This window comes from Phyllobates terribilis, unplaced genomic scaffold (assembly GCF_046119375.1).
Source record: "Phyllobates terribilis strain yellow unplaced genomic scaffold, ASM4611937v1 Scaffold_9__5_contigs__length_417890890, whole genome shotgun sequence".
Lineage (NCBI taxonomy): Eukaryota > Metazoa > Chordata > Amphibia > Anura > Dendrobatidae > Phyllobates > Phyllobates terribilis.
The window spans coordinates 210,551,090-210,563,040 of record NW_027362769.1 but is presented as its reverse complement, the minus strand read 5'-3'; positions in this window follow the sequence as shown (position 1 = coordinate 210,563,040).

Sequence of the window (11,951 nt, the reverse complement as noted above, 5' to 3'; positions counted from 1 at the left end):
CCACAAGGGCAAACCGTACCCACATATACAGTATATACAGAACCCAGACTGATCACCATAACCACAGGGGCAGACCATACCCACATATACAGTATATACAGACCCCAGACTGGTCACCATAACCACAGGGGCAGACCGTACCCACATATATATACAGACCCCAGACTGATCACCATAACCACAGAGGCAGACCGTACCCACATATATATACAGACCCCAGACTGGTCACCATAACCACAGGGGCAGACCGTACCCACATATATATACAGACCCCAGACTGATCACCATAACCACAGGGGCAGACCGTACCCACATATATATACAGACTCCAGACTGATCACCATAACCACAGAGGCAGACCGTACCCACATATATATACAGACCCCAGACTGGTCACCATAACCACAGGGGCAGACCGTACCCACATATATATACAGACCCCAGACTGATCACCATAAGCACAGAGGCAGACCGTACCCACATATATATACAGACCCCAGAATGGTCACCATAACCACGGGGCAGACCGTACCCACATATATATACAGACCCCAGACTGATCACCATAACCACAGAGGCAGACCATACCCACAAATATATACAGTCCCCAGACTGGTCACCATAACCACAGGGGCAGACCGTACCCACATATATACAGACCCCAGACTGATCACCATAACCACAGAGGCAGACCATACCCACATATACAGTATATACAGACCCCAGACTGGTCACCATAACCACAGGGGCAGACCGTACCCACATATATATACAGACCCCAGACTGATCACCATAACCACAGGGGCAGACCATACCCACATATACAGTATATACAGACCCCAGACTGGTCACCATAACCACAGGTGCAGACCGTACCCACATATATACACACCCCAGACTAATCACCATAACCACAGAGGCAGACCATACCCACATATATATATACAGACCCCAGACTGATCACCAGAACCACAGGGACAGACCGTACCCACATAAATATACAGACCCCAGACTGATCACCATAACCACAGAGGCAGACCGTACCCACATATATATATATACAGACCCCAGACTGATCACCATAACAACAGGAGCAGACCGTACCCACATATATATATATATATACAGACCCCAGACTGGTCACCATAACCACAGAGGCAGACCGTACCCACATATACAGTATATACAGACCCCAGACTGATCACCATAACAACAGGAGCAGACCGTATCCACATATATATACAGACCCCAGACTGATCACCATAACCACAGGGGCAGACCGTACCCACATACAGTATAGACCAAAAGTTTGGACACACCTTCTCATTTAAAGATTTTTCTGTATTTTCATGACTATGAAAATTGTACATTCACACTGAAGGCATCAAAACTATGAATTAACACATGTGGAATTATATACTTAACAAAAAAGTGTGAAACATCTGAAAATATGCCTTATATTCTAGGTTCTTCAAAGTAGCCACCTTTTGCTTTGATGACTGCTTTGCACACTCTTGGCATTCTCTTGATGAGCTTCAAGAGGTAGTCACCGGAAATGGTTTTCACTTCATAGGTGTGCCCTGTCAGGTTTAATAAGTGGGATTTCTTGCTTTATAAATGGGGTTGGGACCATCAGCTGTGTTGTGCAGAAGTCTGGTGGATACACAGCTGATCGTCCTACTGAATAGACTGTTAGAATTTGTATTATGGCAAGAAAAAAGCAGCTAAGTAAAGAAAAACGAGTGGCCATCATTACTTTGAAATGAAGGTCAGTTAGTGCGAAAAATTGGGAAAACTTTGAAAGTGTCCCCAAGTGCAGTTGCAAAAACCATCAAGCGCTACAAAGAAATTGGCTCACATGAGGACTGCCCCAGGAAAGGAAGACCAAGAGTCACCTCTGCTTCTGAGGATAAGTTTATCCGAGTCACCAGCCTCAGAAATCGCAGGTTAACAGCAGCTCAGATTAGAGACCAGGTCAATGCCACACAGAGTTCTAGCAGCAGACAAATCTCTTCAACAACTGTTAAGAGGAGACTTTGAGCAGCTGGCCTTCATGGTAAAATAGCTGCTAGGAAACCACTGCTAAGGACAGGCAACAAGCAGAAGAGACTTGTTTGGGCTAAAGAACACAAGGAATGGACATTAAACCATTGGAAATCTGTGCTTTGGTCTGATGAGTCCAAATTTCAGATCTTTGGTTCCAACCACCGTGTCTTTGTGCAACGCAGAAAAGGTGAACGGATGGACTCTACATGCCTGGTTCCCACCGTGAAGCATGGAGGAGGAGGTGTGATGGTATGGGGGTGCTTTGCTGGTGACACTGTTGGGGATTTATTCAAAATTGAAGGCATACTGAACCAGCATGGCTACCACAGCATCTTGCAGCGGCATGCTATTCCATCCGGTTTGCGTTTAGTTGGACCATCATTTATTTTTCAACAGGACAATGACCCCAAACACACCTCCAGGCTGTGTAAGGGCTATTTGCCCAAGAAGGAGAGTGATGGGGTGCTACGTCAGATGACCTCGCCTCCATAGTCACCAGACCTGAACCCAATCGAGATGGTTTGGGGTGAGCTGGACCGCAGAGTGAAGGCAAAAGGGCCAACAAGTGCTAAGCATCTCTGGGATCTCCTTCAAGATTGTTGGAAGACCATTTCCGGTGACTACCTCTTGAAGCTCATCAAGAGAATGCCAAAAGTGTGCAAAGCAGTCATCAAAGCAAAAGGTGGCTACTTTGAAGAACCTAGAATATAAGACATATTTTCAGTTGTTTCACACTTTTTTGTTAAGTATATAATTCCACATGTGTTAATTCATAGTTTTGATGCCTTCAGTGTGAATGTACAATTTTCATAGTCATGAAAATACAGAAAAATCTTTAAATGAGAAGGTGTGTCCAAACTTTTGGTCTGTACTGTATATATATATACAGACCCCAGACTGATCACAATAACCACAGGCACAGACCGTACCCACATATATATACAGACCCCAGACTGGTCACCATAACCACAGGGGCAGACCGTACCCACATATATATATACAGACCCCAGACTGATCACCATAACCACAGAGGCAGACCGTACCCACATATATATACAGAACCCAGACTGGTCACCATAACCACAGGGGCAGACCATACCCACATATATATACAGACCCCAGACTGGCCACCATAACCACAGGGCAGACCGTACCCACATATATATATATATATACAGACCCCAGACTGATCACCATAACCACAGGGCAGACCGTACCCACATATATATATATATATACAGACCCCAGACTGATCACCATAACCACAGAGGCAGACCGTACCCACATATATATACAGACCCCAGACTGATCACCATAACCACAGAGGCAGACCGTACCCACATATATATACAGAACCCAGACTGGTCACCATAACCACAGGGGCAGACCATACCCACATATATATATACAGACCCCAGACTGGCCCCATAACCACAGGGCAGACCGTACCCACATATATATACAGACCCCAGACTGATCACCATAACCACAGGGGCAGACCGTACCCACATATACAGTACAGACTAAAAGTTTGGATACACCTTCTCATTTAAAAATTTTTCTGTATTTTCATGACTTTGAAAATTGTACATTCACACTGAAGGCATCAAAACTATGAATTAACACATGTGGAATTATATACTTAACAAAAAAGTGTGAAACAACTGAAAATATGTCTTATATTCTAGGTTCTTCAAAGTAGCCACCTTTTGCTTTGATGGCTGCTTTGCACACTCTTGGCATTCTCTTGATGAGCTTCAAGAGGTAGTCACCGGAAATGGTCTTCCAACAATCTTGAAGGAGTTCCCAGAGATGCTTAGCACTTGTTGGCCCTTTTGCCTTCACTCTGCGGTCCAGCTCACCCCAAACCATCTCAATTGGGTTCAGGTCTGGTGACTGTGGAGGCCAGGTCATATATATATATACAGACCCCAGACTGGTCACCATAACCACAGGGGCAAACCGTACCCACATATATATACAGACCCCAGACTCGTAACCATAACACAAGGGCAGATTGTACCCACAAATATAGTCCCAGACTGGTTACCATAATCACAGGAGCAGACCGTACCCGCATAAATATACAGACCCCAGACTCGTAAAGATCTGAGATTGTGGATTTTAATAATCACCTAGACAGGTTAACAATGCAACAATATTTTTTTCCTCACATCCATGGTAATACCGCAATTCCAGGTAAATGTCCAAAATACAATTTTCTCAGTCCACAAAATCCCCTTCCCGGAACGGTAGTTCCACTGCCATAGTGCCAGTATAGTCACAGTCCCTGATCCTCCAGACGACAGATAAAACGATGGAAGCACAGGTATCCAGTAGCAAAAATCCTTTAAGAAAGTTTAAATCCAAACGACTTATCCCACAACTGTAGCACGTTTATCCAGCCCAGTCGGTAACTGATCTCCAACCCTCCATATGCCATGCATTCATTCATCCTTCCAGGTCCTCAGTCTCGATCCTATTCCTTCGATGTCATTCCACCAACTCCCCACTAAACATGTGACTTCTTCTCTCCTTCACTGGGATCAGCCCCCTGAATGGGCAGAACTGCTCTCACCCTCTCTCCCCCCCCCCCAAAGCCAAGTGTGCATTAGTGGAGGTATTTCCTTAGGTCGGAGCTCCATGCTGGAAAAGTCTCATAGTCTTTAGTAAGTGGGCAGCTCCCCACACTAGTCACCATAAGCACATGGGCAGACCGTACTCACATATATATACAGTACAGACCCCAGACTCCTCACCATAACCACAGGGGCAGATCTTACCCACAAATACAGTCCAAGACTGGTCACCATAACCACAGAGGCAGACTGTACATAGCCCCAGTACGGAGATAACCCAGGGTCTGTGTCAGCTCACCACCACCACACCTGTTTTTTTTTTAGGTGTTCAAAACAAGCTTTTCAAGGAAAAAAAACTTACAGGAAGCACTTCCTTTTTTTTTGTACAGTTTGTCCTTTCCCAAAGTGTTTCCTGAAGAGTTTTAGATTAATTTTTCTTTGCAGCCTTTTGCTGTGACAGTGTTTGGTTTGGAGCAGATTCCACCTAGTGTTTTTCAAAACCTGAAGTGGGAAAAAAAAAAACACTCAAAAACTCCTCGTCTGTACAGCAAAGGGGTCAACAATGAAATAAATGGGAAGAACCTTTCGAGAGTTTTTTTGGCAATTTTTGTGGGATTTTTTTTTGCCCAAATCTCCATTTGCACGTGGCCTAACAAGCACCATCCATAGACTGGAGAACAATTTCTGGTGAACAAAACGCCGGCACTGTTTGGTATCAGGGCTTTTTTTTCACAATTTCACCACATTTGGATATTGTTTTCCCATTTTCCAGTAGATTGTATGTTCAAATGAATTATGTCATTCAAAACTACAACTTTTCAAGCAAAAAGAAGCCTTCATACAGTTATGTTGTTGGAAAAATAAAAAAGTTATGATTTTAGGAACGGAGGAAAAATTTAAAGCAAAAAAAACGAAAAATTGCCTGGTCTTTAAGGGGTTATAGTATTTAAGGGGGCTATGAACAGCTTTGATGTGGGAAAAAAAAATATTTTTACACATTACTGGTTACCTTTTTTAGGGTATAGCTGTGTTCAGAAAAGTCCAAACTATCAGAATATAAAAATAGTTAACCCAATCGGTAAACACCATTAACACAAAAAAATGGAAAAAGACAAAATTGCAATTTTTTTGGTCATAGCAATACCATAAATATGCTTTAAGAAGCGTTCAAACTGTCATATGTATCCCGAAATGAAATCAATGAAAACATTGTCTCGCCTCATAAAAAAATAAGGCCTCACACAGCTCTATGTACCAAAAAATGAAAACACAATAAAAAAAATGGTTTTTTTTTCAAATTCCTGTTTTTTTTTACCATTAAAATAATAATAATAATAATAAAAACTGGTCAAGTTTTGTATCACCGTAATTGTACTGAGGAGGAGAATCATGATGCCAGAACCTTTTTACCACACAAAGTACACCGTAAAAACATTTCCCAAAAAACAAATGGCAGAATTCTGTATTTTTTTTCACAATTTCACTGCACTTGGAATTTTTTTCCCATTTCCAATAAACGATATGGTAAAATGAATGGGGTCAATCAAAAGTACAACTCGTCCCACAAAAAAACAAGCCCTCCAACGTTTAAGTGGACGGAAAAGTAAAAAAAAAAAGTTATTTTTGTTGGAAGAAGGGGAAGAAAAAAAAAATTAAAAGAAGAAAAAATGGAAATTACCATGTTGGGAAGGGGTTTATAATCTGTCCTCCTTGTCTTTAGCCCACTTAGAAAGTTGCAAATGAACAATAAATTATATAAAAAATAAATAAAAAATTCTGTGTATAGATTTATATGGCATTTAACCTCTTGATGAGTTGGAAATGGATGGAAAGCTACCTTATCCTCTTGAAAACCAGTAAAGGAAATGTACTATACGGGGCAACCAAATGGGACACTCGTCTACTGTGGAAAGGTGAGAAGGGAAACAATATTTTCAAGGACCAGGATGAGATCTCATGGCTTGACGATAAGATTGTTCATACGGCTGACTTGGAAGCCAGTGGACATTGACATAAAATAGAGACGGCTGAAATGTGTGCTGTAAGAATCTCAGAGGCAATCTTAAAGGAGCTCTGTCAGCACAAAATGACTGTTCAAACTAAGTACCTCCACTCAGTGCACAAAGGTGGGGCCAATTATTTAAAATACTCCTTCTCACCTACTTGTTTTTCCTCTGTCTCCACCACCCCCCGCCCTCCTCTTCATTGATTGACAGCTCTGGTTTCATACAGTCAGAAAATGCTGGAGCTAGATGGAGAACAAGCAGGTGGGGGCTGGCACGTGTGCTTTGCCACATTGCAGGATCTTGGTAGATTCCGAAATGGCATGGTTTGGTTCCAGCCATGGTGATTAAAATGCATGACAGCCGTCACATTGTCCATCTTGACCTTAACTGGGTTATCTGTCAAGAGCTGAAGCCAATGCCTCATACAGAAGATGTTACATGCACGCCGCTAGGTTCAGATAGGGCGAGGCGGGTTTCATGAATTCTTTGGAATCCTGGGGGAACTGTGACTCAGGGCGACCATAGGCTGCAGCTTCTCTCAGGCACACGATAGATTCAATTGCTGACCAGACACATCTGACAAGAATCTTTTTCAACAGTTAACAGTGGAATTTAATCTGAAGCAATTCATGGATATTACAGCAACAATCTTCATTACAGTACAGTCTGAGTTTCTTGAGCAACCGGCTCCAGTAACAATGCAGTAGTTTCTTTACAAGACACAATATTACAGTCTCTTCAGTAACATAATTCAGCATAGATTAGATCTAGTGTTGAGCGAGCATGCTCGACCCTGCTCGGTACTCGCCCGAGCATCACGCTACTCGGGATGTTCGGCGAGCACCGAGCATTTCCGGGTTACTCGGGCAGGAGCTCGGGTCTCCGCCCTGCATGTTTGGCGCTCTTTACAGACCCAATGAAGATGCAGGGATTGCCAGCCAGTCACTGTAATGCCACAGCCATGTTGCTTGTGGGCATTAGAGTGATTGGCTGGCCACACAGCGTCACCTCGAGTATTTAAAACCGGGCGCCACCATCTTGGACACAGTCGCTCCGGATCAGACAGTGTAGGGACAGCGCTGCTGATTTAGGGAGAGATATATCCTGCGAAATAGTTAGTGTAGGGTCTGTAAAGGCTGCCAGATCAAACAAACAGTCCTTTTCAGGACTAATATCCATCCCAGATACCAGGCAGGCAGGCTGTATAGGAGACGCAGTGGTTATACCAGCTAACGTTGCATTGCAGTCCTGTGTGCTCCTGTTGCTGAAATTGCTGGACTTAGCTCCAGGTCTCCGGGGCCAGGAAAAAATCCTTTTTTTTCATCTAAATCCTCTTTTATTTTTCCTCCTTCACACTGTACAAATACCCGTCTTATTAACCTTTTGGTGCCCCCCCCTCCTCCCCCCAAAAAAAGTGTGTCTCTGATTTTTCAGACACAAATATATCTGTTGAAAATAGTCTGGTGTAGGTCAGAGAAATAGAAGTGTGGTTTTGCAGTTCCATGGGCCATTTGTATCTAAAAAAACTGTTTTACTGTGTCGCTCACTGTTCAGCCGCAAATATATATATTTAAAAAAGTCTGGTATACACCAGTAAATTATAACTGTGGTTTTGCTGTTCCATGGTAAAAAATCTCTATTATCCTGCTTTTGTCATTTTTTGCCGTAAAAAATAAATAATAGTGTCTCCTGATTGTTCAGACACAAATATATCTGTTGAAAATAGTCTGGTGTAGGCCCCTAGAAATACAAGTGTGGTTTTGCAGTTCCACGGGTCAAATCTCTGTATTATCCGGCTTTTCGCAATTTTTGCCGTAAAAAATAAATAATAGTGTCTCCTGATTGTTCAGACACAAATATATCTGTTGAAAATAGTCTGGTGTGGGCCCAAGAAATACAAGTGTGGTTTTGCAGTTCCACGGTTCAAACCTCTGTATTATCCACTTTTGGGCCAATTGTATCTAAAAAAACCTATTTGAGTGTGTCGCTCACTGTTCAGCCGCAAATATATATATTTTAAAAAGTCTGGTATACACCAGTAAATTATAACTGTGGTTTTGCTGTTCCACAGTAAGAAATCTCTATTATTCTGCTTTTGGTATTTTTTCCGTAAAGAAAAACAGTAATAGTTTCTCCCTGATTGTTCAGATTGTTTAAAAGAGTCGGGTGTAGGCCAGAGAAATAGAGCTGTGGTTTTCCTCTTCCACGGTTCTAATCTACTTTTTATTACCCTTTTTCCATTGATAGTGCGATTGTAAGCTATTTTACTTCCTTTACAATGGGCAAGGCGCTTGGCAAGGGACGTGGAAGTGGACGTTCTGGTGATGGTGCGTGCAGAGGACGGGGCCGTGGCCAAGGTGAAAATGTGCCACAACCAACAGCCACATTTTCTCGCTCCCACTTCTTGACCGAATTACTAGGGAAGCACAGAACAACACCAGTATTGCGAACTGATCAGTGTGAACAGGTTATTAATTGGATAGCAGATAATACTTCCGGTCACCTGGGCACCACCACCTCCGGCCTGTCTTCCACACGGTCGACTCTTAGTAGCCGTGAGTCTCGACCGCATACTCCTCCTCACCCTGATGCTCCTTCCTCCCACCATGCCGAGTGTCGTCAGACAGCAACTGATCCCACACTTGGACACTCTGAAGAGCTGTTCACTGGTCCATTTCCAGATTTGTGCCCCTCGCCTGCTCCGCTTGAAGTGGTGGAAGAGGAGATCCCATGTAACGATGCCCAAATATTTGAACAGCCACGGCCACAGGAAGTCGACACTGGCAATTTGTCACAAGAGGTGGACGATGACGAGACACAATTGCCAGGAAGTAAGGAGGAGGATCGTGGTGCGCAAGTGGAAGAGGAGGAGGTGGCGGATGATCTAGCAACTGACCCAACGTGGCAGGAGGACATGCAGAGTGAGGCCAGCAGCACACAGGGGGAAGGAGGCAGAGTACCCCAACAGGCAGGAAGAAGCAGTGTGGTGGCCGCAGACAGAAGGCGGGCAACCGTTCCCCTTAACACCAACACGAGGGACGTTGCCAGTACAAGCGGTAGGTCTTCCAGAGTCTAGAATTTTTTTAAAGACTCTGCCGATAACCCCAAAAAGGCCATTTGTACCACCTGCCATGCCAGCATCAGCAGGGGTGACAAAACTACCAGCCTGACCACCACCAGCATGATCAGGCACATGGCAGCAAAGCACCCGACTTTGTGGGGCGAACCCCAGGGTCCACGACCAGTGTCAGCGGGTGTCACCACAGCTTCTTCCGCTGTTGTGCATGCAATAGAACCCCCTGTTGTGTGTGCAAGGCAATCTCCTGTCCATACTGCATGCAAAGATGCCCCCTCCTCTCAGTCTTCACTTGTTATGGCAGTTTCTCAAGAAACAGCATCAACGTCCACGTCCACGTCCCACCGCAGCGTTCAATTGTCCATATCCCAGACCTTTGAACGAAAGCGGAAATTCCCAGCTAACGCCCCGCAGGCCACAGTCCTAAATTCGCACATTTCACGACTGCTTGCGTTGGAAATGCTGCCTTTTAGGCTGGTGGAGATGGAATCCTTCCGCAACCTTATGGCGGTGGCCGTCCCTCGGTACTCGGTCCCCAGCCGACACTATTTTGCCCGTTGTGCCATCCCCGCACTACACAAGCACGTGTCCCAAAACATCTGCCGTGCCCTCAACAACGCAGTTACTGGGAGAGTCCACCTGACAACGGACACGTGAACAAGTGCTTGTGACCAGGGATGGTACATCTCCCTGACGGCACACTGGGTAAACATAGTGGAAGCTGGGACCCAGTCGGACCTTGGGATGGAACACATCCTCCCCACACCAAGGATTGCGGGCCCTATGTCAGTCAGAGTTGCCCCCACAGTGTACAGCTCCTGCGCATCATCCTCCTCCTCCTCCTCATGTTCAGCCTCCATCTCAGATATCAACACATCAGTTACAAGTTGGAAACACTGCAGTACTGCCTCCGCCAAGCGGCAACACGCTGTGCTGAAACTCATAAGCTTAGGTGAGAAACCTCACACTGCTTGTGAGTTGTGGACAGCTGTGAAAGAGCAGGCAGATCTGTGGCTGAGACCGCTGAACCTACATCCAGGCATGGTCGTGTGTGACAATGGCTGTAACCTGGTGGCGGCTCTGAAGCGAGGCGAGATCACACACGTACCATGCCTGGCTCATGTGCTTAACCTCGTGGTTCAGCGGTTTCTTAAATCATACCCCGAGTTGCCAGATCTGCTCGTCAAAGTACGCCGCCTGTCAGCTCATTTTCGCAAGTCGGCTACAGCTTCCGCCGCCCTTGCTGTGTTGCAGCAGCGTTTGCAGCTTCCGTCACACCGACTGGTGTGTGATGTCCCCACACGTTGGAACTCTACCCTCCACATGTTGCAAAGGATTTGTGAGCAGAAGAGAGCAGTTGTGGAGTACCAGCTGCATCAAGGCCGTCGATATTCAGGTCAGACTCCACACATAAGACCTCAGGAGTGGACCTGGATGTCTGACATATGTACCATCCTGACAAACTTTGAGGAGTCCACCAAGATGGTGAGTGGCGATGACGCCATCATTAGAGTCAGCATTCCACTTGTCTGTCTTTTGCAACGCTCTCTGCACAGAATTAAAGAGGAGGCATTGCAGCCAGAGTATGATGAGATGGATCAAGAAGCCGTAGCGGTCGATTACACACAGCCCAGCCTCATCTCATCCCAACGTGCATTGGGGGACAATGAGGGAGAGGAGGAGGAGGAGGAAGAACAGGAGCTTGTATCATGCGCTGTAGACGGTAGTACCTGTACAACTGTCATATCGTCGGTTCAGCGTGGGTGGCCTGAGGACAGGGGGGAGGAGGAGGAGGAGAGCATGGTCAGTCATCATCTTGGTGAGGACACGGAAGTCTTGCCCGTTACCAGTCTGGCACGCATGGCTGACTTTATGTTACGCTGCCTTAACCGTGACCCTCGCGTTGTCAAAATGTTGGGTGACAGTCATTACTGGTTGGTGACACTTTTAGACCCCCGCTACAAGGAGAACTTTCACTCTCTTATTCCTGAGATGGAGAGGTCTACAAAAATGGGGCAGTACCAGAAGGCCCTTGCTGCAGAACTGTTAAAAAAGTTCCCATCTGAACACGCTAGCGGCAGAGGTCACAGTTCGTTGACCAACCAAGGCGTACAAGCGAGAGAAAGGCAACTCCAATCCAGCAGAGGCAGGGGAACACTGTCAACGTTCTGGGACAGTTTTCTGATACCCGCCCAGCTTACAGGCCCTGAGGCCACAAGGAGTGGAAAGTGGAAAGTTTCAAAA